The sequence below is a fragment of the Bombus pascuorum genome, chromosome 1 (assembly GCF_905332965.1).
Source record: "Bombus pascuorum chromosome 1, iyBomPasc1.1, whole genome shotgun sequence".
NCBI classification, from domain to species: Eukaryota; Metazoa; Arthropoda; class Insecta; order Hymenoptera; family Apidae; genus Bombus; species Bombus pascuorum.
Window position 1 is genome coordinate 6,397,432 of NC_083488.1, and position 23,405 is coordinate 6,420,836.

The 23,405-nt window shown below is 40.1% G+C and overlaps 2 protein-coding genes across 7 annotated transcripts in view; both read right to left on the reverse strand.

The window, feature by feature from the left end:
- Positions 1–23,405, reverse strand: part of LOC132915736 (fasciclin-3) — a 349,287-nt gene that overhangs the window by 135,842 nt on the left and 190,040 nt on the right. The gene's annotated exons all lie outside the window — the stretch shown is intronic.
- The window catches only part of LOC132915506 (protein suppressor of forked), a 276,757-nt gene continuing 272,892 nt past the window's right edge, over positions 19,541–23,405 (reverse strand). The window contains exon 14 of the transcript XR_009659923.1: positions 19,541–19,555. The gene's annotated coding sequence lies outside the window, so the exon portion shown is untranslated. The remainder of the gene's footprint in view (positions 19,556–23,405) is intronic.

Genomic DNA, 23,405 nt, shown 5'->3' on the forward strand with positions numbered 1-23,405 from the left:
TTTTGTGTTCATGTTGTACCTGTTACGTAAAATATTTTGCGATTTCTATATAAACGTATTTTTAAATTTGTTCCAAACTTGATCAATATACTCGTGATAAATAATTTCAATGACGATGCTAATGAAATTTCGGGATGTTTCGTATCGTACACATAATATATTTATAAAAAGTGTCTATAAGCGTTTGACTACCTCCATGAAGCGGTGTAAACATAGCGTACTTATTTATTGCGTCGCGTTTGTATAATAATATCGATAAATATTTGTTCATTTGAGGCGTTCTGAATTCATTGGATAATTGAAACCCGTGGAAAATTGATCGAAATCGTATTTATTCGTGACGTTGTTATTGTACGTGTTGCATCTCTTTGCAAATATCTGCGCGCTGTATTTACAACGTCAACTCTTGAAACTTCTTTTGATGTTTTCCAGCGTGTCGACGTACAGTATGTGTTTTGAATTATTATACCTCGATGTAATATTGACGATGAAAGATACGGTCGAATAAATAGGTGAGATATCAAACTCTCTATGGATGGTTTCATCATTCGCACGAACAGAAAATTAATATTATCTTCTCCGTGTGCATTGCGTATTAACTATCCAGTATCGAATTAAACTTCTCGTAGCTGCTTTCGTTCCTGATAGATCATCTTCACGATTCTCTTTCTTTATTATTTATTAATAATTTACTTTCATTCTTCGCATACGGAGCAAACTTTAAATACAACAACGAGGAAATTAGCTCCGTATTAATACGATGGCACGATACTTTACCTTTTAATATCGTTCTTGTTTCATCTCGATACTTATCTTGTCTCGTATATAATTCTAACATATTATCGCGTAGAGAGATAATCCTGACTAATTTACTCTGCTCTCAGACTTGTTCGCTTCGATCTTTCTCGCGTACATTGTCGCTGACCTACCTCAATCTTGCTCTTGTCTGGATATTGCCTACGGTAGACGCTGAATCAGCGGCTTTTTTCCCACTATCACCAATACGACGTACGTATCTTGAAGAAAAAAAAAGGTGACTCAAGACGGCTTTGATCTTTTCGATCGCCATTCACGTGCTACAAACAAGCGATACTTTCTATACGGTATCCAATACTTTTACACATTGATCGTTGGAGAAATTTGATAAGTTTCAAAGGTTTTATTTGTCCCTTTCTTTAGCACTGTAACTATAAACAGAATTCATTTCGTTCCTTCGTTCAATTTATTTTTCCGTTACTTACAGACTGTCACCTTCGATTTCATCCTCCTTTTTTTTATACGATTATTCGTCTCGATTTGTTAACGTTTTGTATTCATAAAATACATCGTATCAGGCGATATAATGATATTATTGAGGAAAAAAAATACTTAAAGTAGAGTAAAATTCACCCACTACATTTGGCCAGGTGCTACATCGAGCGATCATCGCCACGCAAGTTACATTTGTCCACGGTATTTTGTCCCTTTAAATACATTGTAATACCACAATCGAGGGCAGCGGCGATCCAATAATAATTTTATCGTAACTACCTCGTAATCCTATTGCTATGTGCGGTCAGAGTAAATGGAGAATCGTCCGGTCAGCTTCGAATTGTAGCTGAAAGTCGTAACATAGAAATTGAGGGCTTGCGTTACCGAAGTGTCTTGCAGCATTTTAAAGGATTATCCGGTGGATCGGATCGGATGTCGACTGCCGCTAAACTTCATCCGGATGGACATAAAGTTCCAATAGTGCAGCCCGGACATCCGAAGATGTTCGACGGTTTATCGCGCAGTATAACATTTGACAGGAAATAACTTGGGACAGTTTTCCATCCGACCAGGTAAGTCCGCCAGCCTAAGTTTCTTCAGCCTAAACCACTAATGGAAAAGTACGCCAGAACCATAATTTTTCTTATGTATGATCGTCGTCTACAAACTTTCCAACTATATAGACGGATATTCATTTTTACTCGAATATTCTTTTTTCTTTTACGGTCGGAGTTTCTTTCACGGAACGGGCATAAATTAAATAAATAACTTGACTGAAAAATTCTGAGTTGCAAGAATTGCTGTGTCTGGTTCTCATCTTTGTGGCTGATAATTATATCTTAATTTCTTTTTACGATGTTGTAATTACATTATGGTTGCACTTGTAGGGTTACGAAATCCATGAAAAGATAATTATTGTACTAAATTGCTAATGATACGATATTATGGCAGACTTTGACGGACCAACGAAAAGAAGATCATTCTACTGTCTCATAAAATGATGTAATTTCACATCAGCGGAAATTTCACTAATCCAATTATTTTATAATCAAACAATATTGAACATTTTACTTCGCTCGCTGATACGATGATATTTAGATATCGCTATGTACGTTACAGATATTTCTTTTATGGCAGGTTCGATAAAGAAGAGCCATTTCCTAAATCCACACATTTTCCCGATTACCGGCGTAAACATATTGAAAGCATCGAACGAAAGATCCATCGTCACCCTCCGTTAATAACTACGTAACTGTGAAAATATAGCGACGAAGGGAGAGACAGAGGCTCGTACGCTATCTTCGAGCCGGATGATTAATTTCGTTGACTTTAAAGATCGATAATGGAACGCCAATCTTTGACGAAGAACGCGGTGGTTCTAATGGAGCCAGCGGATGATAGAGAAACGAATAACGAACGATGGAGCTGCTCTCGTTCCACGAAGGATGAAAAAAGCGATCCGTAATTCTTCCGTGGAATGGATCCGACGCGAAATAGAATTAAACGGCGCTGGTGGCCGCGAGCGATGAGTCGTGACTGGGTTATTGAAACAGAAACGCAATGATCCCCAGCAAGAAGTTTCAGGATATTCTCCGGAGATTTAACGAATTCACCACCTGCTATCCAACTATAACTATAACGGGAAAGCTCAATTTCTCGATGCGGTGAATGTATGAACATTATTTTAGGTCGTGCAGAGAAGCAGGTTAATTCCACCAAGCGCTTCGATTGAAAATTTAATATCGATTGTAATTGAGATCGGGTCGATCAAAACTCGAAAGGAATTCATCGTTAATCGTAGCATATCTGTCTGAGAAGAATTAAAATATCTATTTCATTCGCAGCAATGAATTTTAAGAGTTTCAATGTTTCTACTACGTTAAATTAATTTTGATATCATAGTGATTTGGTAGATAAAATTATCAAATAATATTTCTGAGAGATTATACATTCACGATAATAGTAAAAATATAAGACACCTGTGGTTGAGAATTATTTCCTCGAAAATTGAAGAAATCTCGCAATCCATGTTGTCATTTTTTCAAACGTACCATCGCTAATTGTCGGACCAGGCTAATCCGTTCCTGAATTGATTCATTACCGTATTCCATGAGGACTTAAAGCACGAGACGATAAAGAAGAAGGAAGAGGCGAGCAACACGGTAGACGAACGAGGCGTGCTGATATGATTGATGACGGATTTCGTCCGAGAATCAGCAGGTGCCCAAGAGTTTGCTGAGTAATTCATCGCGTGTACTTTTAGCCCGCGTGGACGGGGGATGCTTTCCAAAGAAGGACAAAGAGGGTAATAATTAATTGCTTCAAGGATCAACCCCTCTATTCTACTTTCTTGTTTTATCCTTTTCTTTCAAAACAACGTACTGTGTCAGCTACGTCAAAACACTGTGACGAGTGTGTATTTCGTTCAGAGGATAAAAAAACTGCTGCTTGCTTTCTTCCACCTCGTTTCTTCTCCTCCTTCCATGTTATTTTTCTGCCTTTTTACGATCTCGACGAGCACACCATGAACATATTCTAATTGAGTCGTGTCGTTTGCAAAGTCGACTCAAAGAGCTGCGCAGTCGCCGATTGCGTCGCGATAGAAACAATTTTTCTTTTCTCCCGACGTAATAATGATATTTTAAGACTCCTTTATCGTGCTTTGCTTTATATCACGCCGTGTCCCTGTTTATTATGCCTCGTGATTAATTATGTATTTCGATCATGCAGCTGGTAATTAAATGGATTCAGACCGAAGGTGAAGGGAATTTATTCTCTTGACTTTTTACACGATGTATGATTAATCGGGAAAGCAGAGCATGAGAAAGATCGTGTGTTTGATTTAATTGCAAATTTAGGTGGGCATCGAAGAAATCTACTGAATATATGTAGAATTCTAAATCGACTAAACTTCAAGCATAACCGGGTGGATCGTATCTCTTCGACACTTGAATAAACCATCCGCGATTGCAATCCATCACTCCGCTTGAAGGTTAATATTTCTTTAACCCTGTCGGGGTGAAATACTTGCCACATAACCGATACAGCAGGGTTAGCTGGATCTCGAGGAAAGAGGTAGATAGCGTTTATGAACAGCTCGCGAATAAATTCACACACATGGTCACGAAGTGTAAAACATTGATAACAGAAATTAACTTATCCTAACAAATGTCTCCGCTAATTTTTTGAAAGATCGTCGATATCAAAGTTGTTGAAGTGGTCACCACTTCTAAGAAAACTCTACATCTGGTCTTTTAGTTTTCCCAAGCACTGATGCCATCGACAACGTTTAGGCAAAAGATTGGGACGGAGGCAAACCATAAACAGTACACAGGCAACGTTGGCTTCAGGGTTTTCAGTCATAGGGTAACAACATAAAAGATACAACTTGGAAAAAACGAAGCTGGCACCCCGCTGGGGGTAGCCACCCACATGCTATATTTATTTTATTTTATTTTTTTATTTACCAATGAGATATAACACTTTACCAAATGTCTTTCAGGACAAATTGTAAAAAACAAAATAAAATAAAAAAAAAAATAGGGTAACACTGCTAGCGTGCGGATCTGGATCAGCTCAATTATATTCCGATTTGTATTTACACTTCAGTATTTAAAATATATTTTCTACCTTACAATTTATCCACGCATTCCTTTGTTCACATACATCTAATAATCTCAACAAAAGTAAAATGGAATAAACCAAGAGAAGGATGGGGGAAAAAATAAGACATTTCGTGTTGCAAAAATGAGCTGACGTTGAAACATTGATTGGCAAATAAGTGATAAAGACCCGATACACAAATGAAGAATGAAAATACATCGTCCATCATTGACAAAAGGGAACATACGAGCCGAAGCAAAAGCGAGAAAGGAAATCGAGGATCAAGAGAGAAAGAGGGATAAATCCACCCACCCGCATAATCAAGTTATCGTCGCGACATATCGCACATTAATCACAACTATCAATGACAGCCGCACACCAGCCATCGAGGTCCTTTAATCCCCGGCTGGCTCGTGTCTCACCACCCACCGTCACCTCGTCCGCTTCGTTTCGCCTCCATCGCATCCGCTGAACCATCCTCAGTCCGCTATCTTCGCGATTAATGACTGGTCACGGCAACTTCCGTCGTTGCTGACTCTTCCGGTCTCTGTTATCGAAGAAATCGCTTCGATCTGCCAGTTTTCGAACCTCCATTGTCTCCAACAACGATAAAGAAGGAGATAATGGTAAGTGGAAATTGGCGAAAATCGCATTTATTACGATTAAATCTTAGGAAGTCGAGAGAGCTTCCGACGATGAATTGTCGGTTTCGAGATCGCGAATTTCAACGATATTACCGATAATAGTCCGACTGTGATTTAGCGAGATCACAGAGTAGAAGTTTAAAGTAGACTTATCGTTGGATAACAGTGCATGTTCGTATAAATTTCTATTTTCACAAATAGAATTAAAGAAACGAAACACAAGCAGAGATTTCATTCGTCATTAAATTCTGCAACGAGTACTTTGGATATTTTCATGTATTTCTGAATATTTTACGCATTATGTGTATTCTCCCGTCTACCCATAAATTCACGAACACCCACAGTTTACCGCTTCGGTACGTTTCCACGACTTGAAAGAATAGGATGGTGAATTTCTCGTAACGATAAACGTAGGCTACGATTTTATGAAAAGTAGTAGCGAGAACCGACTTATACCACGCGTATAGGTCCAATTAAAAATATCCACCAAACATTGTAGAATCAACCGACGATAATAACAGGCAACTAAAAAATTCCAATTCAAATGTGAAAGAGCTGAAACTGTTCATGCAGAAGGTGGGTTTTCCGTTCGATTGCGCGATTCCATGAACGATCGCGGAAGCGCGAACGAAAGGGAGCTGGTAACGAAGGGATCCTCGCGAATTTAGAAAAAGGAAAAAAAGAAAAAGAACGTTCCGTCGCGTCGTTTCCTGAACGTTTCCTGTTCGGGTTCGCTCTCGAGAGTGAAATTCCTTTTCTGTTCCGGGAGTCACGAGCCTCGAACGCCACTGCACGGCAATTTCGTGTATCGTCCACGGTCAATTAGAGCGGAATAAGGGAGGAACGAGTAGACAGCGTTTCGGTCGAGCAGAGAACGCGAGTTCGATGGTGTGGAAATCATTGGCCGCGGTGTACGAATCAACAGGAGGACGTTTCGCTTCTGCTCCTCTCTAACCCCGGACCGAAAGTACAACAATGGAGTTTCTAACGGCCAATAGAAACTTGCCGATCCACTAACGAGATCGTCGGAATTCCTGGTGACTTCCGAAACCCTGGTTCTACCGATTTCCTTGCTACGACCGTATCATAAAATCTTGCTTCCGATGTAACGCAAAAGTACTGTCCTGAAATACCTGTATTCCACAAGCTATTTCGTTATTCTTCGATGTTCGATTATCGTACGAATCTGAGCTCCTGAATTCCGATGAAATAAGAAATACTCGAACAACTGAGGCACTTTTTGAAATTGAAATAAAAACATAACCACGGACGTTGCTATTAACTAAACATAAATCTGACGAGAAGCGTGTTTAATCATCGACGTGACATCGCAGGATATTTAGAATTGAGACAATCGATCGATGGTAGGATTGAATCTTCGCAGAGGTGCAGACCAGTAGGTCGATGCTAAGATATTAAATTCGTATTTGTGTACGCCGACGTGTAAATTCCTTCGTACGCCAATATTAATTATTTGCTCGATCGTGCCAAGATCGTTAGCTGACTGTTAAACAAGCCACAGATTGTTTAGGATAATAGGCAGAGTCTATTATACATATTAGCAGTTGTGTATCTGACTAACTCATTAAGCGTTTAGGAAACACTATGGGCTTGCACGGATGAGATCCCTCGATGACGTTGTTTCATGCCATTATTTCGAGACAACGTTGATTTTGAATGCTTAGAGATAAGGTTAATAAAGAATTTAAAATAGATGATCATATGTCAGTGGAATAATCTGGTAAATTTTTTATCTGTCGACATGTTAGAACTTACAGAATATTAAATACCTTTTTCCAAAATTTCATATGATTAATGTACGCTTAATTTACATACGTTGTAAACCATAGAGACAGTTTCCTACCTAACGAAAGGAAACGTATTGTTTGAAAATCTGATAGGAATTCTCGTTATACAACCGGCGACAATAACACGCAAGAGTCAACGAACGTCAACGACTGTAGTGGCTCGTCCAGGTCTTGAAATCCGATACCGATCAAAAGTTACGGTACGACGAGCTATCCTCCATGGAGCAGAAGTTTTCGCCGGACACTCCACTTGCAGAACACTGTCCGAAACTTTCGTCAGGAAGCCGGGATTCGATGAAACGGGACATAGATTCGTCGTAGTTTTTGTTTTTCTACCAGCGAGTAAATGGAGTATTCCGTTTTGCCGATCGAAATCGGCGATTCTTCTAAAAATCGATGCGATAGAAACGTTGGAACGTGCGAATATGTGTCCCATTAAAGTTTTTATGAATTAGTTAGAGTCGCAGCTATCGACTGAAAGTACATTAATATCGTAAAAACGACGATTAGTCGGAACGCGAAAGTTGGAAACAAAATAAAGGAAATGCGAGAATAGGTTGGGATATGCTATGAAGAATAAAATTCCAATTATCGTCGATATTTCATACGTATTAAATTCCCAAGCTCAGCCTCTAATTTTCACTGAAAAAAACCGTGCGATCGGCTTAAACGAGATTTATCGTTTCACCGGATGTAATTATCCATATCGTTAAACAACCGGGTGTCGATGATTCACACGGGTTGCAAGTATTTTAAAATAATCGCCAGAACGTGTCGCGAAGCCGCAAATAAAACATCGTAATGGGCTGGCGAGTAGCTGATCAGCAATTTAGCGGAAAGCCGCCGTTTCCACGGTAGATAATTAATTAATTATAAAATATCTGTCACCGTAAATCGTTACGAACGATATCCAGTAATACTACCCTGTAGGTATTTACAAAAATTAATGTACTTCCTCTCCGTCTATATTGTTATCGTCTTAGTATATGTTTTATTTTTATGTCCGCCGTTTTGTATTTTTCCGTAACGAATTATGTTCGATGTTGGACGATTTTCATTGAAGCGAATTATAGCGAAAGAACAAAGGTTTATTACTCCGTATGTGAATATTTAAAAAACGTACAAACATATCCAATCGGTTATTAAGCGATAAAAATCAAAAAAAAAGTTTCGCGGTGTTCTAATGAGTAAACGTCAATTTCCGATAATAAACGCAAAAGATAAACTCGTCCAATTTAAATCGTTTTACGAGATGAATTATTCAGACGAGATAAAAATTGAAACTGAAGAACTTCACGGTGTCAAAATCGTTTGATATCAATTCAAAAATATCAGTCGCCAAGGATTACCACGTAATGACAGGCGAAATTTCACTCTGGCTCAAAGCAGTAATTTCGTTTCAGCTTTCCGAAAGTTATCGACGTTTTCATTTACGGAAAATCGCTTAGCTTCTCAGACCACTTTCGTCTCGATCCATCGTCCTTTCATGTTATTTTTCCAAGGACTAATTCGAAATAACAATTGATGGACGCGTCGCTCTATCAATTGATCACCTGGATTTTTGAAATTGATTGAAAAATGCCCGATATTTCGCTGAGGAGAATTCGTTTGGACAAATGGCCGACTTTTATCGATCGATGCTGTACAGTTGCTTTTCCGAAGAACGAAGTCGATGAAACCAGAGGGAAGTTGTAATGGATTTTCGCGAATATCAGTCTTTGTAAACCGCTGTTCCGTCGTCGACGAATTTTTAATGAACGTGCGCGTTAAAAATGATGTTCTACGGATAATGCAAAGATCGCAAGAAATAAAATGTTCCGCGGTAATGAGATATTAAAAAAAAATTCCATCTGGTATTTGCCCGTGTCCAGTTCTACTGTTCAATAAATTCGATTCCGTGGTTATTCCACTGTCCTCGTATAATATAAAAATAATTACGCGCTGGAATTTATTTAATTGGATCAAAGCAATCAAGATACAGTCGTAGTAACAAGGAAAGAGAAAGAAAGGAAAGAGATAGGAAACGACACAGTGTATTTGGAATATTTAATAACGATCGGTTTTATATTAGACAGACATAGCTTTATATTTCATGATAAAATGGGCCAGTAGTTCTGTTTATGCAAAAATATTCGCGACTAATTAATTAGATACTATTACATTTTTACTCTGTCGACAATGGTTGACATTTTCCGGTTATAAAGTGAACAGAACATAAATATAAAGCTTTATTTCTATCAGACTAATTCTACCAGATGCTTTAAATTGCAATAAAAAGATTCTTTCGTGACAAATGGATTAACAATATGAATTTCAGCAGAGGGTATATTTGATCGGCAACATTGAAAATAGGTTGAAAATAAAATTCAATTATCGATGAATAATAATATCTTAAGTATTAGCCGATGAATACGTCGTTGCAATAACTGTGACAATTTCAATCGTCAGAAGACGCGAGACGTTCGTGAAACATTATTACATACAATATGCGTTACGATATATTTTGGAAGGACCTAGATCCAGGCTGATTACTACGTTGCTATGAAGCAATTTCGATGAATAGGTGACTCGTAATGGTTCAGCAGAGAAATTGATAGCAAACTTGCGATCGTCTAATTTGAGAGAAACCTCCCGTCTACTTAGTATCCTAATCATGTTCGACCTCCTGGGAGTCTATGAAGTAATTAAATGTGGAGTAATGAGAGTAATATCCGATAAGAGAAACTTCAGCATCCTGATGCTGCATTAAATAAAAATTGTTATCGGTACAAAACTTGTGAATGGAAATGAATATCTGTAATTTACTCTAATTGATAATCGCTTATATTCAATGTGACAAATTCTTTACATAAATAATGACTTCTCGTTGCTATGAATTTAATAACGAAGATTTCAAAGTTAATTCTTGAAATTTTCTAAAAATATTTTGATATATTCAATGTTTAATAACGATGAACTAAAGGCGTTAATTACTTTATACCGTGCCAGATTGCGGCTTAAAGTTTTCGGTAAATGTTGATAATCGCAAGACATGAAGTAACAGAAATTCTATTTTTCCTCTACCATTAGGTTTGTATTCGAAAGCCACAAATAAACATACCGCGAATAATAGAAAAATGCTCGTAGCTTTTGATGGAAGAAGAACTCGCGAAGAATATTGTTGACTCGTTGAAGAATCCGGAAAAACACTCGTAGGATGCTTGTAGAACACTTCTGCGAGATTTGTAGAACACTCGACTTGTTTGGAAGAGAACACTTGCAGAAAGCTGGTGGAATGTTAGCGGAACGTTGGACTTGTTTCGGTTCGTAATACCGAATCAACTTCCAGATTCTGTAAGAAGATAAACTTCCTTCGAACGAAGCTATGCTTCGATTCATTTTACCGCGCCGTCTAAAGACCTCTGACGATATCTAAAGGCCACCATACAGGACCTTCCGGGGATGTACGAGATCATAAATCTGTGTCCAGGAGTTTCGAGAGTACGGTAATATTGCCCGAGGACCGGAATTACAAGAACTGCCAGCTGAAGCAGCTCACAAACGAACCTTCGTCACGAATAAAACATCCACGTCGTTATTTTCATGAGAATCTTCTTCTAGGATGGTTAATAAAAGAAAATTGATGTATTTTTCTAATCTTGGAACGTCGAGTTTCTCAATATTGGTTTATCAACGAGTTGCGAACCCATGTCAAGGAGAATCAAATCGTTAAGAAGCTGACGACCAAACATGTGCAAAGTTTATCTTCTCGTAAAGCAGGTCTCAAACTCCAAACAAAATTCTCTACTTTCGGCTTATTTTGATCATAGAATCTTCTGAACTTTAATCGTACGACGAACGTAGAACCACGGTGTATAGTAGCAGCCTTAATAATCATAGCGTTTCGTCAAAACCGAGGTAGAAGAGTTTTGATAACGACTGCACATTAGCCATACTTACTAAACACGAGATTCGGGCAAAGACGAGGAGCTATAAAACGAAAAAACAAGGATGAAAGCAACTAAAAAAGAAAGAGAGGCAAACCTGAAGATTCGAAAATGAGAGGCACCTAACGGTAAAAGGCTCATCGGAGGGGATGTAAGGATAATTAGAGTGGCCTGCGGATGGGCGCAACGGAAGCCTTATATTCCAAGCAATGCTCATTAAAACAACCGTTACGTACTGATAGTGGCTCATTAACGGAAGTTTCGGTTCTACGATTCAATTACCTCGCCGGTTTTAATTGCGCCTGTCTATCTGGTCAGGCTATTTCCTGGAATTTCGACAGAGCGACTTTATAATTATTTCGACCAAAAATCTTTCCACACGCCCGAGCGAATACCGAGTGTCGACGAATAATTGGGAAAATAGAAGCCTCGGTCTGCCGTACGTGCGTCTCTGTCTCTTGACTCTAGCTTTTCGCTCCTCTACCTCCTCTCCCTAGATCTAATTTGCCCGTGTGCACCCTTCTACGCTCGAATTCCATGCCACCGTGCTTCGACGATCGCCAGCTTACACTTGGTGAATTTCTTCGAGACAGGGCTGCTGTGTTCTTGAAACTTCGTTAATTCTCTACGAATTAGCAATCTTTTTCTTTCCTTGCTTTTAGGAAGGACAACGTTTCTTTAGGATCATTGTACGAAAATGTAAAGGTTAATCCATTGTGAAATTAGCGATAGATTTTTGTAAGTAAAAATTAGCTGGAGGAATCCTACGAAGCGATGGAGATTGTACGCCTAATCATTTCATGAATTCGCTACTCCTTAAATGATTTCATTAAGAAAGAAGGTATGTTCCTAATAAGATTCCTTTCAAATCCCTAATCAATTTCATCCATCGCTCATTCTTCAACTAGTACTCATTAGCAACTGATGAAAGTTACAATCAATCGTGTCCCATGACGCTTCATCGACACGAAGATTGCTGATGAAGAGGAGGAAGGGGACGAAAGTTCGAACGAACGAACGACTTATCACAGAGGTAAATTAGAATCAACGAGTCCACGGCTCTGCACGAGTTCCTCGTCCCCCGAAAACGGTTTAGGTCTTAAGGACAGGGCTGCCGTATAATTAAATGAGTTAATTAAGCAATTTGCCTAAGTGGGGCCAGCTTAACGAGGAAAAACATGTGACGCTTCAACCCTTTGTTTCGTAAGCTTCGCTTTTTGTCCCCGGCTCCGAGCAACAAAATGCGCCGTGTTTCTGCTGACTCGTGTCTCGCTTCCGATTTTCCTTTTTCCACCTCGTTCCTTTGTCTTCCTCCCATCCCTTCCACTTTGCTAGCCGGTTCTTTACTGGTCGAAGGCTCCTTTGAACGATAGCCTCAATAACGAGGGCAATTTGCTACACCAAAAATCAACGGGACAAAAACGCCAACACTTTTTCCTTTCCTGGAAAAGTGCCTGCCCCTTCCACGTCAGTGAACGTCTATGAGAATTATTTTTACCAACGAAAGAAATGATTTGTTTCGTTTCGTTTAGCGTTTACTTCTGATATTCGATCTTCGTACAGAAAATAAAGTAAACTTTCGAAAATAACCAAGTCGGAGTTCACGAATACTATATCGAGGGAGCAGACGTTTGGTTTCTATCGTTATATCGTTTCACCCTCCTTTAATTTACATCTTTCTGTTTGCCTTCTAGCTGTCTTGCTCTTTGAAGAAACATCAGAAGCGTGAAGTTACACATTTTCTGTCATTGTAGCTGGACTAAAAGTAAACCAAACAGCGTGTTGAGGTTGCTAATCTATTTTTACTTTTTACGTAACTAACATATATAAATTAATCTCTAAATTTTCTGCATATAAACATCTTCAAATCCGTGAAAAAAAAGCTGCAAAATGGTACTATTTCACGATCTAAACTGCACATATCAATTTGGCTCAATTGGACAAACATGGACAGGAAAAAACACCAGTTTCATGCGAATTTCGTTCGAAAGCCAGGCACGCTGTGTCGAACCGTTCAAATTGCAGGGACACATACAGGTGCAGTTAGCCTAGGTGCAGGTTTAAACGAGGATCGTGCGAAATTCGCATTCAACGGTCGCCAAGCAGATGGCGCGTAAACAGAAAAACGAAGCTCTTGCTGCGACTCGTCGCGCGTTTCGCAAACAGGTCGGGAATTCGGCGTCGCTTTTGCTACGGGCAAGTAAACTAATGAAAATGTAATTAATGGCGCAGCGGTCGTCGTCGACGCTGCTCCCCTCTCCGGTCATTTGCATTGATATCATTCTTTTAAACAAACGCGCGAACCCGCGAAATTATTCCTATACAATGGCTAGTCGCGCGAGATACTCCGTTCCTATGATCGAATAATCGGTGCCCTGTTACACGGCAGCGTATTGTTCGACGAAAATGAACCATTTTATCCGCCTTCCGCGCCCCCATTCAACCCTTCTGATCATGCGTTCGAAACTAAAACTCATTCGACTCTGAGAATTACCGATTAATAATTAAATATTTATACACGTATATATGTTGTCAAAATGTAATCGCAACAAAGAATATTTACACCTCCTCCGAGTCATTCCATGGTATTAAGTCTTCTCGAAGGACAGCTCTATCTTTGAAACGTAGCACACAGTGATGAGAGTTTTCTGAAACAATAACCGATATCCTCGGCGCCGTTCGATATTTATACGGACAATTAAGTCGCTTCTCCGAACGTATCTTCGGCGACATTCTAGCGTTGACACAAGGTCCTTGTGTTTGTAGTTAAACTACATGCTGCCAGACCATTTCTCTTGAACCGACGAGCAGCTAGTGTGCACAACGGTCCCTTCGAGCGAAGGGTCGAAGGCGGAAGAACCGGAGGTCCTATAAGTTCCGCGTCTTATCGCGAAACGTAAGCCACTTAACGATAGGGCAAGGGTAGGGGGCGAGAGACTGATATGGAAATCGAAGGAAGTTACGGCTGTGAACGAAAGCAAGTTTAACAACGTAAACGTTAAGTGTAAAATAGAAAGGAATTAACTTAAAAATAGAAAGAATTTATTTAAAAGAAAAAATATGACGAGAACGTATACATGTATAGACATAACAATATATTTATTTAGACATTTTCTCTCTTGTTTCAATTTTATACTGCAAAGGTAAAAATCGTTTGTACAAAACTTTCAATGTTGTGGAGCTTCGACGTAGAAATAAAAGCAGAGACACGGCATAAAATCGAATAAAAAGAAAGCGAGATGGGAGCCAGATCTCGAAACGAGGGCGTCAACAGAAGTGGCCATCGACGCGAGCTCTCCGCTTGAAATATTCCCAACGGATGGCAAAGGGATTGCAGTGTCAACGTAAGGGGCGGGTCTCCGTTGGATTCTTACGCGCAGAACCGCGTGCACGTGCACGGCGACGGCTAATTAGTAAAATCAATACGGAAAATCCTGTGTATAAACGGGCAGACTGTGACAACGGGTACCGTTCAACCGACGTTAAATCTAATAAAACGGTATCCTCCGCCGTGTCTCGAAATCCACTCGCGTTAACGATCGCGAGAAACTCGTCCCTCGCGTTCAATGTCCTGTCATTACACGCTTCGAACGTTGTAGTTTCTGACAACTCGGAACGGTGTATATCCTCTGCCAGCGACTAGCTACGCGTTGAAAGTAAAGAAAGAAACGGAACGAATGGAAAAATGAATCTTTCATTGTCACTGGAAATTATCCCGGACCGAAGTATTCCGTTCCAAGCGGGATTTTTGGCTGATTTTTTATTGACTATACCTGGACAGTGGGTTTATTTGAAATTAGTTCGAAATTCGAATCCGATCTCCGTCGTGTCTCCCGTTTGATGAAATTGTAAGTGGAACAACTGTGATGGATCGAAGTACTCTTTTTCTCTTCCGTGACGGACAACCCATGTAAAAAGTGGAATTTAATTTGAATGTAGCGTGCTGTTATTAGAGAATATATGGTGTATGTTGAGATCTATGCAAAGGCCGAGGATTAATAAAAGTAGAATCGGATTCATGCAGAATAAACGAAATATAAAGTGAAGCGGAACTATCGTTTATCGATTGAAACATATTTTCGATAGAAATCATTGAACGATAAAGGAAGGAAATTCTTCTCTTAAATAACCATACGTTAAAAAATATCTTTCAATAGGAAAGAAGAAGAGACAATGCAGTTATTAATATAATAACGTAATTATCAGTACATTAATTGTAGTTGTTACGTTTCATTTTTGCACCTCATGAGCTGGAATATCAGTCGAAAACAACCCGCACGATTAGGGGTAGAATAAAAAGCCTGTTCGATTGTTTTATTTAACCGGCGCTGTCGATGGTCATTCATTATTTTATCGGAATTACGAGAGATATCTCGAGCCAGTTCCGAGAGGCGGAAGCACGAAGAAGAGAGAGGAAAGGGTGGCTAGGGGGTTGCAGGTGTACGCTGCGGTGTGCGGTCAGCATTACCCACCCAAGCGCTGTCAGCACCTCCCCTAATCGCCGTTTTTGTCGTCGCACCGACCATTTCTCTTGCTCTAACCTCTTTCGACCCCTTTCGACCCCTTTCGACCCTTACCACCGATCTCCCTTTATTCCCATTCGTGCTCTCTCGGTTTCTCGTATTCGTGTTTATGCTCCAGGAAATTTTCGTTCGTTTCCTTGACCACTGTTTTCCCTACGTGTCCCTTTCTCACACCCCCGTTTCGCTTCAGCTCCTTTAGTCACGCTCTTTTTTCTTTCGCGAAGAACGTCTGCGGCGAGAGATCTGGTCCTCGAGCAAGCTGTTTAAGCTCTCCCAAGTGCAATCCTTAATAGCTTTTATTCGTAAAGGTATTTGAAAAGGTATTTGGTATTACACTTTCCTTCCGTTCGAATCAATTAATTAATATACTAGAATTTTTGACTAAAAGAACGACCGTCTTTCTATCATTTCCTCTTAATAATCTAAAAACATTAATATCAGGAAAAATACTTGCGTAATTTCATTAATTGCGACAACTAAAAATTTGATAACGGTTATTTTAACTGCTTTGCTATGTAGTTTCAGTATTAATTACCGAACGTATTAAAAGTAATACGATAGGATATCTGCGACAACTTATTAAATGCTTGCCACGTTGTATATTAATATCCTTAATATAGAACGCGGCGAAACCACAGACATTCTCAACCATCTGTTTCTTCCAAATTAAAACAAATCACAGGTCCAATAACCAACTCACGATCTCATCCCTCAGGACTTTCATCGAATGACAAATGATCTCATCAACTTACGCGCGTCTCTTAAATCCGTGGACCGAGACATCAAAGAAGATTCGCCAGCAACAGTAAACGAGATTACGGAAGAGAAGCGAAAGGGAAGTCGCGAGTTGAACGCCTGCAGTCACGTTCTTCACGAACGACGACGTTTCTTTTTTACTTCGTTTCCTCTTTCGTGCCGAAAGCTTACCTGAAACAGAAAGGAGAAGGAAATATTAATGACGCTCGTAAAAGTTAGCGACAGCGCGGCGTGTCTCGCCACTTGACCTTATAAATCTCTTTGCACCCGCGGGGAAAACACGATGCCGAGATCAACATCGACGATCCTCGACAACGACTACGAGACGCGACTCATGGTAAACGGTGTATCGCGTACGACTATCGCGTCGACGTAACGAATGCATTGTTCTTAATTGCACGTCGTCGAGCTTTACGGGGTGATATTCATCCTTGGCGTCGCGTAACTGCGAATTCGTTCCGGCCGGATGCTAATCGGCACTGTGGCTCGCTTGCGTTTTATGCTTGTCGTATAACCTAAACGACTTCGAGGTTTCTGTCGGTGAATATTAAGGAAAAGATGCTCGGTAATAGAGGGTAATAAGGCGAAGAACAAATTGTACAATGTGAGCTGCGAGGAGGAAGGTTTCTTGACTCACAGGGAGGGCAAAAGTGTGTAGATGATCTAGTGCAAGATATCATTTTCTTTAGACGACAATTAGTATTTCCATAGTTGAGTATTTAGAAGCAATAAAATCTGGCTTTAATTACTTTAACGTGAAAAGTATAACGCGTCATTTAAAAATGTCGAAGAAAACTCTGCATCTGGTCTTTTTAGTTTTCTCAAGCACTGAAGCCATCGACAGCGTACAGACAAAAGACTGGGACGCTGATAGACCATAAACAGTAGACAGGCAACGATGACTTCAGGGCTTTCGGTCATAGGATAACACTGCTAGCGTGCGGATCTGGACCAGCTCAAATTATATTCCTACTTGTATTTACACTTCTGTATTAAAATATATTTTCTACCTTACAATTTATCCACGCGTTCCTTTGTTCACACATCAAATAACTTCAACAAAATAGACTAGGTAAATTTTTTAAATTTCGAAACGTCTTTATCTACGAAGACACATCGTACGATGTGGCTTTCCGAAACACGCAACTTCTGTATATAATAATTGTTTATGTAACGCATAGTCTGGAAGTTATCGCGTATGTTTAAGTTAAGCTACAACATCCTGCACGATATATAGCGCCAGATCGATATAAATTCGATTCTAGGATCGCTTGCAAGAACAATCGATACGTTATAAACGTTGGAGCCAACTAAATTGGTCTTACCAAATGTTAACTAGTGCATACCACAAGGTACTGAAGTGAAACTAACTCCACGAGATCTTAACTGCAGACTTGAAGCTCCAACGCTCAAATTTTGTTACCTCAAATTCGCAATTTCTTCGAAAACCGATATAAGCTTAGCATTGAGAATATTAAATATTATTGGAAAGCCAAGTTTCGAATATTATTCAAAAACATGCGAAGAGCATTTTAAAGACCCTTTCTTCGAAGGTCGAAAATTGTCAAATCAGCCAAAGCATCGAATTCGAGTATCAACGATGAGAATCGAGGAAATAGAGCGGTGAATCGAGATAGGGAATGGACCACTTGACGCCCGACTTCCGGTTACCGTAGGAAAGGGCTAGAAAATCGGAAATCGGACGTCCGGCTGGTCCTCGAGAATTAGAGCTCGTCCAAGGAAGGAAGTCTCGGTGAGGACGTGGTCTTGCAATGCAAATCGTCGGACGGAGAGGTTGCACCGCGAAATTGCGGACACCCCTCGGCGATTCCTTCCTCTCGTCTGTCCGAGAATTGCAAATTCGTGCACGAACCAATCGAACGTTAACCCCGGAACTCGGCTCGTGGTTGCTTTTAGTCGCAATTATCGATGTTCTCGGTGAAAGTAAATTCTTAATGTCTTCTAGAGAGACGGGCATTGTTCGGTTGTACGTGTGTCTGATAAAAATTTAAATTTTCTGTAAACGAAATGGACACGAGAATTATATACGAAACTACAAATTTGAATATATTAGCTTTGATAGCTTGTATAATAATTCTACAGAAAAGATTTAATTCATTTGCAAATGATTAGTCAGTCATTGAAATCACTTATCTTAGATTTCTTATTCCTGTACGTTCATGTACTATTAAAGTCTAATTACAGTTAGACTTTTTGATAGACTTTTTGATAGAATATTTTAAAACAACATATTCGATGAGACCAACGAACTATCGGCTTGAAGAAGTCTCGAGGAAATTGCCTCAAATATTGAAGAAGGTACGTGGAGGAACGTTCGAAGTGGATAAGAATTATAAGGAAGACCATTCTCGCTAGCGAAGAGTATCATCTAGCAATTTGACCAGAAAAACATAGAGCTAGTCGTTCCTCTTCGCTATCTTCTGCCTCGGCTCGTTATTAACGCGGTGCACCTTCGTTTTTTCGTAACTCGAAAGCACTTCAACTCGTTCCACCTTTTCCACCCTTTCGAGAACCGAGTGGCGAACATCTGCAACCCTCAAAAAGAGATGGAGGGTTGCCGAGTATTAGCGTGCGTACCACTTTGTGTCTGTTGCCGTTTCCGTTCTTTTGCCTGTTCGTCCTGACGAGGAAAGTCTCGAACGAGTTTCAAGCTACGAAGGGTTTCAACTATTTTCGCTTTCCCCTCTTGTATTTTGATTATAGCCCCGGGCGTTGCTGAATCAAGAGGACTTCGAACGATCGTAATTTCAAGGAAAGGATACGAATAAGAACCGGCGCGTCGCTTTGTGGACGAGTGCTCGTAGCAGGTGATGCTCTTTGTTTCATTATTAAGAAGAGGTTAATCTTCGTGACCAATGGTTCTTTTAGTAGTTTCCAATTTTTAAGCGATACTTATATTTATTTCGATTGTGATCTTGATTTTGATCGGTGCATTAATTCTGATTAATGTGTGAAGACATTAATAGAGATTGATAAATAATTTTCATTCCTTCGTTACAACAAAATTTCTCTTACGTCCTATTCTGCTACCAAATTACGTACCAAGTTCCTCGTGCATCGCAATTTTCCTTATATAAGCAATCAAGTTGATCGAACTCGTGCCATTTGACGAGCTCCACTGCAATTTTACATCGTCGACGTCTAATCGAACGATTTATTTTGCGTGGTAGCACGCGTTTCTACGGGAACTCGATTCTACTTCGATTCACCGTCCAGAAGAGATCACGATGTTTGGCAAAGTTTGTTGGCGGATCGCGATACGTCGTCGAACAGGTCGCGAATGGGACGCGGCAGAGGGCGATCAAGGCCAGCCCGAACGAAATTACACGAAGCCATAAATCTCTGGATATAATGCGGCGAAATAATAATGACAATGGAAACTTTCGACAATAAGCGGCACGAGGGACAATCGTATTGAAAGCAACGAGGGCGGCTTTCACAATGGCGGTCCGTCTTACGTGGAACTCGGCGAATAATTATTGGCTCGAGACTAACAGCCCGTGAATTTTGCCAAGCGTGTTTCCCACGGACAAAAGTTTTGCGATAGCGTTGTTTAGTGTCTTATTTCGTGGTTGAACGCGCCCTGTTTAAGGGATCGCCATTCACACCCGAAACTTTCGCGCTGCCTCTTAACGAATTGCCATTCGAGTCGACAGCTGCTGACGTTATTAGACCTGATAATGAGGCTACTTTCGTCGAGGACGTTTGTGTGTGAAGTAGTTTCCAGGTTCTTTGGATTTCCTATTGCGCTTGCTCCTTTTCGTAGAACGTGGAAACACTAGCGGACATACATTATGTCTTAAAACGGAACACCAAGGGGTTGAAGTTGTAACATCGTTAAAGAGAATTATTACCTTGTGCGGTTAGCTAATTTTCATAAATTCCTGTGAAAATATGTCCACTGAAAATCCATTTACAATTTTCATTTTATTCGCTATATTTATTTACCATTTATATCGTTCCTACATTTTAGTTCACATTAATATAATTGAAAACGAGAGAGCTTGGTCGAATAATAGAAATGGAAAATTTAAAGGTACTCGAGACAACGCAACGTGTGGTACGTTCGTGAAAAATAACAAGCATCGAAAGCATCAGATCCAGCAACCGTAAGATTCAATCGAGAGCTGTGTCTTGAGTTTGTGTATGGATTTCCCAGTCGGTGTACTAGGGTCGTTAATTCACGCGGCGCGGAAGAGCGAACGCGTGGCCTCGTTTACGTTTAATTACAATTAAATTAAAACCAGCCGCCGCCTAATCTTTGCTCGTGCGAGCAACGTGCCGCCAGACACATTTAATGATACTCTTTTGTTGCGTCTGGGCACAATGAAAATTGTTCGAAGCACCGGCTTGTACTTCGTTAGAGATTGAAAGTAATATTTCGTGAAATAATGGCCAGCCTGTTAGAGGCCGTCGACTCCTTCTAGGATCCAATTATTATTATCTTTCCCCGGTTCTCTTCCTTCTCTATCATCGTCTGACTCTCTTGCTTCATCTTTTACACCTTATCTTACTCCCTCCCTTTCTTCCTCTCACTTTTTTCTCTATCTTTTTTCTTTCATCGTTCGTTCAGCCGTCGGTTACGACGACTGCAATTCAATAGAGGTATTATCTATGCGGGACGGCGGAAAAATATCAATCCTCTTGTTTGTCCGTAACACCGGTCCAGAATCGAACAATGCGGCTCGAAGGCCGATTCAATGCAGATTCAGACGAATTGCATCCGGCCGAGTCGCAGCCGATCGAAACGACTCTGGATGCTTTCCACCCACGAGGAATCGAGGAATATTTCCTTCGACAGCTTTATTGGCGACCGACGAGCTTCATGGGAATACCGACTGCTCAGCTGCACCGGGGTAACTTCCAAGAACGAATCCATTTTTTTCCTTTCACAGCGATCTTTCGGGGAACACGAATCGATCGGCGAGAGCGCGCCGTTGCTAAATTATCATGCGGACGTCAGAAGTTGTGCGATCAGGTACGATCGAAGTTTCCTCTGGACGAAGCAATTCTTGAAAATGTCGAGCGTAACAGAATATTCTTTATCGGATCGCTCATTAAAAGTATGCAATGCTGCTTTCAACTTCAGTCCGGTGCACACCTATACTCATCAAATTAAATCGGAATCGACGCGCGTTTAAAGCTTCCGTAGACAAATCCATTAAAAATATAGGCGAAAATTGACATAGCTATATCGCATCCGCTAATAAAACAAAACACAACAGGGAAATTGTTCCTGGCCAAAATTGATTCTGGTGAAAAAAGGGGAATATTTTTTCATGGGCCGGCTAGGATTTATTTACCTCGATGAGAATCGCAATATTTCTCTACCAATACAATTCGCTGCTAGCAGGAGAAAAAAAAAAAACATGAAATTGATTTGGCATCAAGCGTTTTCGATATTGAATCCGCTCGATTATAATTATCGAATAAACGAATAGTTTAACTGGGATCGTGTGAAGAGTCCTCGATACGCGTACGATGATCGTGAAATTTGCCTGTCGTTCATGGCCACGAATTATTCGAAAATCGGCCGAAACAACGGTACCAGCGTTGCCTGCTAGACATTAGACTGCGAACACCACTTAGCGGTTATTATTCCTAGTAATCTCGGTGATTAAAATAAATTTAGTGCCGGGCATTAATTACACCGTATGGGCGTCGCGGTTATTTCCATTGAAGGGCGCTTTACGTGGAGCGTGTTGGTAGTAGGCGCAGCTCATATGCACAAATTCGCCTATAAATTTTCCAAGTAGCGGCCCCGTTTACCCTGCAACTACGTTAAGCTACGTTCACACCTAACGTCCCTTCCGCTTGACGAATTGTACCGACTATTCGTACAATAGAATTCCATTTATCTCAGCATATTCATATGGACAAAGCAGTTTGAATAATTTCCACCGTTCGTATATACAATGGTAGTATTCGCAATACTTCCGTTTAAATAATCGAAATTCATGTTTGAACAACCGAATTTATAAATGTATTGGACAGTGCTTCGACATGTTGACCGTTGGACGAATTTCTGACTTTAGTCGTAGCTGTACTGTTGTATTCGTAATTTTATTTGAATTTAGACTGTGTGCGGATTATAAAACAACAAATCGCAACTTTATAAATATCTTATTGTAAAGAAGGCATAAAAAAAGAATCTGAACCTAGAAAATGAGAATTAAGAAATAATACACGATAGAAGGAGAGACGATTGGGAATAAAGACGAAAGCTGGGAACTTAGAGAGGAGACAAAGCCCCGAAGCACACGGCACGAGCTGAAGCTTGAAATAAACGACGCTTCAACGTCTGGTATTACAGCGAAACAGCGTTGACTTAAAATGTCACTAACGCAGGTTCAAAATGCCTCAAAGCGATGAACACGAGCGGCGAACTCAGACCCAATGTAGACATCAAACGCCGTAGATCTCAAAGCAAACTACACGATTGTATTTTCAAAATTTGTTTCACCGGAAGGGGTACAAACAGAGGGAAGTAACTTTCTGAGCAAGCAATTCTCATATTAAACTATAAACGAAATACATATTTTCATTCATACAGAAACCATCGTGTAGGAAAATTTGCGACCAAAAATCGTTTGTTTCAACGATACTTAAAAATACAAAAGGTCGATATCTAAAAAATAAAATAAAAAGCGTTTTCCCTACGAACTTGTATTCTCGCGAGACGCGTTCATCTTTTGCGCAATTTCATTGCATGGACCAGCGTAAACTCTTGCCGATATTTGTCTCCTAGCATCAAGAGAAAACAGTGGCACAATAAATGTCAGCTCGTAAAACGGCAGCCTGGATTCCTTGGCCCTAAATTAAGGGCGGTTCCCTATTTTCTATGCACTTTGAGATTCTTGCGTTACTCGACCT